Source organism: Limulus polyphemus, unplaced genomic scaffold, assembly GCF_000517525.1.
Source record: "Limulus polyphemus unplaced genomic scaffold, Limulus_polyphemus-2.1.2 Scaffold4472, whole genome shotgun sequence".
Lineage (NCBI taxonomy): Eukaryota > Metazoa > Arthropoda > Merostomata > Xiphosura > Limulidae > Limulus > Limulus polyphemus.
In genome coordinates, this window is record NW_013670082.1 from 32,343 (window position 1) to 39,140 (window position 6,798).

The following is a 6,798-nucleotide window of genomic DNA, read 5'->3' on the forward strand; positions in this document are numbered from 1 at the left end:
GTTTAATTACTTTACAACACAATTTCAGAAAACGAACTATTCTTCCTGCACTGTTATTACAATACAGTCAGTGATTATTTCACGTAAAAATCACCACTGTAACTGTTGATTACCACAGTTGTATCCAAAGTTTTAAATTGTCTCTTTCTTCAAAGGCCATACAAGCTGGTTTAATTACTTTACAACACAATTTCAGAAAACGAACTATTCTTCCTGCACTGTTATTACAATACAGTCAGTGATTATTTCACGTAAAAATCACCACTGTAACACTGTTGGTTATCACAGTTGTATCCAAAGTTTTAAATTGTCTCTTTCTTCAAAGGCCATACAAGCTGGTTTAATTACTTTACAACACAATTTCAGAAAACGAACTATTCTTCCTGCACTGTTATTACAATACAGTCTGTGATTATTTCACGTAAAAATCACCACTGTAACTGTTGATTACCACAGTTGTATCCAAATTGTGCAAATTGGTATGAGCTTGGGATTCCTCCCCCCCTCCTTATAAATGTTATATACATAACCAGTCATGTATACAGCAGAAGACTGGTGTGCCACACATTTTTAATGTTTTTTTTGTCTGAATTTGGTACAGTAAATTATAATCATTCTTGTCCTGTGCATGTGTGAATAGATAAAGACTAAGTAGCTAGTATAATCACTACAGAAAACAGAGGCCACCCTGCCTGGTAAATAGACACTAAAGATAATAATTGTGAATAAAGATTTTATTTGTTCACTTGTGTTTCTTTCATTTGCTGTCCATGTTTGATTCATTCTCTGTATAATATTTCCAGAACCTACACTTTGAAGATACAGGGTATCCATAAAGTATCTGACCAATTTTAAAAATTAATAACTTCGTAAATATTATAGATAGAACACTCTGATTTTATTTAACTTGAAGAACAACTCATATAATTTTTTCATTCTTCTTCAACAAGACGGTGCTCCATCACACTGGAGTCTTGATGTCCAGGAGTTCCTGAATAACACATTCCCAGACAGATGGATTGGTAGAGATGAACAAACACGATGACCCCCACATTCCCCTGACATAATACCATTGGATTTTTTCTTGTAAAGGGTCATGAAAGATCAGGTATATTTGACACCTGTATGTGATATTGTGGTTCTTCACCACAGAATAACTGATGCAATAAGGAATGTGACTTCCAAGATGCTGAACAGCACCTGGAGGGAGATAGAGTATCACCTACACATCTTTCAAGCAAAAAAGAGTGCACATGTGGAAATATGCTAAGACAAAAAAAAAAAAAAAACTTTATGAGATGTTCATCAAGTTAAATAAAACAGGGTGTTCTATCTATAATATTTTTGAAGTTATTAATTTTAAAAATGGGTCAGATAATTTATGAACACCCTGTACCTCTAAACCTATTTGCTGAATATCAGTGGACCTGAACACTATACTGCAAAAGTAAGGCACTGTGATATGGAAGTGCCACCTATGTGACTCTTCTGTAGTGCAATGGCTCTCAACCTTCTTTTGCTATGGACCCATTTGTAAACTTTAGTGGCCAGTTGTGACCCAGTAGATAGCTTTAGTGTGAAAAACATCTATCATACTAAATAAATAAACTCTTATCTATTTTTCATGTCCCTTCACAATCCTTTCACACACATTCTGATGACCCAATTTTGGTTTGCAACCAACAGATTAAGAAAACTGCTATAGGAAATATTTCATGCTTATAAAAGGTGTAATTTTCTCTGAAGTTCTATTTCAGAAATGTTAAATGCAGTCAATGTCATGTGCCAATCAAGCCCTAGTTGTTGCTCTCTGTAGCAGAATCCAGTCTTGGAATATACCTACTGTACAATAAGATAGTTGTATTGTGTCCTACTTTACCTTGTGTATAAGAGACTGCTCTAACATTGTCATATATAGTACAGATATTTCCACCTTTGTGCAATCCCCCTTTTTTTTATTGGTCAGTTACTGAGAGAAAGTAACCAGTAAATACAGTACTGATGTTTTAAACAGATTCCTTTCTGTTTTGAAAGATCAAAGATATGAAAGTGAAATCTTATCCTCATTTGAACCTATTTAGCTTAGTGATCATTTGTAAATCTTTCCTTTTCGTTAATCATTAACAACAGCCTTCAGTTTATATTCACATAAATCTATTGTCATTTTTTATTTGAATATATTTCATTGATTTATTACTTATTAATTTACGAACCACTAACACAATAGCCCTCATCAACAGAGGATCAGCTATTATTTTATTTTCAAAAATTAGTGTTTATTTTTTTATCTCAACCTCATACTGCCTTGTCACTTCAATTCTATCTACAACAAATCACTACACCCATCTTTCCATATACTATGAAGTCAACTGAAAGAAAAACGAAGCAGTCACAGTAAGAAAAACCAACAATTATAAGGATTGAAAACAAAAAAGAACTCCACAAGAGAGTCATGACTCTCTCAGACCATAACATGAAATGTGAAAGTACCAAATTGCATTACCAACACATATTTCCTTTAATGTTGACCATTCATAAAACGAGCACCAGAATGTGGAAACATCTCTTCTCTGTGTCAGGGCTACAGGCTATTCTCCATACACAAGTCAAGTTGGATGGAATGCAAATATTCAATGAAACAAGTAGATAAGTTATTTGGCCACTCAAGCTATACAAATAGTAACACCTCAGACTGAAGTTAACACAAGCTCAGCTGTATTTAGGATGTTCGAAATCAGAACTTAGAAATATTAAAAAATTGTGTAGATATGAAATATATACTATAGGAGAATAAGGAATGTAGCCTTTGCACACTACAATGTCACACAACATAACTCCTAGTTACTTGTGATCCAATTTCATGATTGGTTAACTACAAATAGAACGTGGATTGTGAGGGCAGTTTGACATTTTCATTCACATTATTTCTGATTTGAAAGAGTCAAGACATGCCAGTGAAGTATCTCCTTGTTTATCCATAAACATTTTGTTGTTGCAAAGATCAGGTAACTGTATTTAGTTTACCCTTGTAATACTCCAAGCGAGAGATCCCATATTGTGAAGAAAATTTGTTATGTGACTAGTAAGATATATTAATAGGTAGAATCGCCATTTATATTTTAAAGAGAAAAATTTTGATAGAATATGTGGGTAAGAAAAGTTGGTTTAAACCTGATGATGGAAACAAGTGCATTAATATCATGAATTTCTTGGTCATAATGAGGGCAGAGTTGGAGTATCCACTGATCATACAACTCAAAGGTTGTAGCAGTTAAGGACTAGCCCCAATCTACAGGAATGTGTCTATTGTTGGAGTCCACATTGGCTCTCTACAACTGGGTTATTAAAGCAGCCATATGTCAAAAAAGAAGTAAGGATAGAACAGTGAAAGTACAACAGTTAAAGTATAGAGAAATATTAGAATGTGCTTGCAGCATAACTGTAAACTCAGTGCTGGACTTTATTTCATTGTTCAATAACTTAACCTATTAAATGGTTATGTTATGTGTAGAAACTGCTGATAAAATTAAGTTAAATGTCACTTATAAGCCTCTAGTGCACTGACTGAACTAAGATCAGAAAGGGAAAGAATTGATGAGTCAGACAACAGCACGAACACACAGAACTATCTCAATCTGACTGATGATAAGAAGGATGTCACAGGTTTTTTCTTCTGGCTGTTCATTTTGAGACAGAGGAAGATAAGCTTAATATTAGAACAGTTCACCTGCTTGAAAGATTTACTACGATGCCAACATTCACTTCTGATTAAATATAGTTGAAAATAAATTATACCAGCTGTTAAATTGGCCTTATAACCATAGGTTATGGCATTAGACTGATGATATGGAGGTAAAATGGGAACAATATCCCTTACATTTCAAGTTAGAGTTGTGTTATGCAGTGATTCTTCAGAGCTGATTACCCGAGATGCATTAGGTCACAACTGTTAAAATGAGGATCAAATTCCACAGAGGTTGACTGCGATATTTGAAATCCACAAGGACTCAGTGGTCCTTATTTTCTGATTTATGGAGTTTGTTTCTCAGTGGTTATTTTTGTCAGAACCTCTCAGCTAAATATGATGGAGAAATTAGGTTGTTTACCTCAAATATATATATTTATATCAACAACTAGAATAGCTGGTGATGATGGTCAGAAGGTCTGATGCATCTGAAAGGTGAAAGAGCTTTGCAATCTAAGCACTCAGGTGAAAAATATTAATATTTTGCTGGGAACCATTATGTGTATGGTATTCCACATTAAGGAATATTTAACACATGGATAAACTAGAGGTTCTTAATTTGATGGAAGGAATGTTTAGTAAGAACAAATGGAGAAGAGACAGACAAATTTGCCGAACACAATTAGATGGTCTTTATTTAAGCCTTTTAATCTCCTTGTATTGCAGAAGGTTTAGCAACAACTAGTGTTTAAAAAAATCAAACTACAGTGAAATTAATGAACAAAACAAGACTTTCAAATGAATGAAGTATTGGCAATTAATTCAAATTAATATATTAAAACTGTCATTTTACTAAACTAATGTTAAATAAAAAACACATGGTATTAAATTAAATTAACTAAAATAGTTTCAAAAGAAATGTCTGGAGATCCACCACTGCTTTTTGAACATGACACTTCTGACTTTCTTCAAAAACAATATGAAACTTCTTTATCTCTCACTCAGAAAATGTTAAATCTTTAAAAACTGGCCTATCACAATTAGAAGGTTGTCTTGGAAAGAAAAAGACTTGTTACCCACCTGTACATGTAATCTTGCACTCAGAAAGTAACGAGCACCATACACAATTATATAGATAGTAGCTTTGCCTATCTGAATGGTCTGTGCTTTAGACATTAATCCCCAAAGCTAAGTTTCATAAGAATCTATTCCCATGGCATTTAGGAATCAAATCTGCACATTACTCAATTTACTAGTTATAGGAAAGTGAAGTGTTGGAGGCAACTTACCACGAGTAAGCAATTTTCGAATTGCATTAACATGCCTTTGGGTGTGAACAACTTATAGATTTTTTCAAATATACCATGACAAGAGGTATTACTCTAAATAATCTGGGTTGCAATGGGAAAGAGTTAGTTTTAATGGATTTTGCCTGCATTTATCTTATCATATTGACAAACAAAAAGTGCTGTAATGAACAGGAGAAATTATTCCAGTTGTGCAATTTACAGTGAAATAATTAAGTTTACTTGATTTAGTCAAAAATTATTTTTATAATATCAATAGCATTGAGTTTCTTGACCTATAGATATTAGTGTAGTGTTGGACCATGTAACCAGTAGTACAGTTTGTTACTGGAGATCATAAAAACCAAGTTGATTGTTGCCAATGCCTTGTTTTGATTTGTTGTATATTATGGGTGCACAAATCAATATAAATACTAATAAAACGTGTATTGCTTTGATAGATACTTTTATGTGATTATATGTACCTGTTTATCACTAATCCATATATACATGTATTACATTTGTGTGTTTGTGTATGGATACAGATGGCACGATCATCAAACAAACCAATTTAATCAATGTTGAGATATACAAAGATTAGACTGCTATCTTTATTTTGCTGAAAACATACCTGTTATGATAATCCTATTGCAGTAACACATTAGTGTTAAGCTTGTACAAGTTGGTCATAGCACTTGCGAAATTGTTAACCACGTTTTGGCTGCTAACATAAGAAGTTCTTACATTCACCCCCCCTCAATGGACCCCAGGCTCTGCCAAAGCAACCAGACACTTGATGGATTCTGTGTGATTGAGATGACAGTCAGCTAGTTAGCAGAAGTTGCTTTGGTGCCAATAATGACACAGCATGGAGTATGATAATCACATTTTGCCAATCTTAAGAAGCCTGAATATATAAACATATTCACAGGTGCTATATCAAATACACTCTTCAGTGTAGAACATGTGCACACACCACTACTGAAAGGATTGTTTCTATTCACAGATAATTTGTGTTTTACTTCCAGCCCCAAAACATTCTAAGCTTTCCAAATAAGCATTAGTCATATTATATATTCATCAAAAATTTCATATTCATATTAGTTCTCACTCCCATTCCTCACTCACAGTCTAAAACATGCTAGAGTCACCACTCTTTACTAATTTCATTATTTTCTTTAAAAACGTGGCCTCCAAGAGTAATGTATCATTTTGATATTTACAAGTATACATGTTTCTACAATATAAAGGAATGCATAAATGTAAGATATGTCAGCCAGTCTGAAGCACACCACTGCGAGATCAAACACATACAATGATACCTTTCAGTGATGACTTTGGTGACCATGCCAATGTACAAAGAGCAAGAATTATTTCAGTACAGTTCATGTGGCATACCTCTATATATACTTCTAAGTCTAAGTTCTGGATCTGGCTTCTTAGTAAGTTTCTAAATGAACTATCAACTCAAAAACAACTTTTCTTCTTTTTACATGTTTAGAGGCTGTGACAAAGGCTAAAGGATGATATTTTGAAGAAAATAAGGTTTATCCCTGGAAATGGCCTAGAATAGTAGGATGACTATTTTCAATTGTTCAGAATATCTCTGATAATATATGTACTGACTTTCATTATTAAGTTCAGGTTAAAAACTAGTTACTTGTAGCAGTTTTTTTTTTTCTACATACTTTAAGGGATAGTTTAAGTGCATCCTGCATGGTAGAGGGGTGTGCTTGCTTCACTTGTATCTTAAGTTGTGGACTGTCCAAGGTATCTACAAACTGATCCCTCAGCAACAACTTGAGGAGATCGGGTGACACAGTTGGG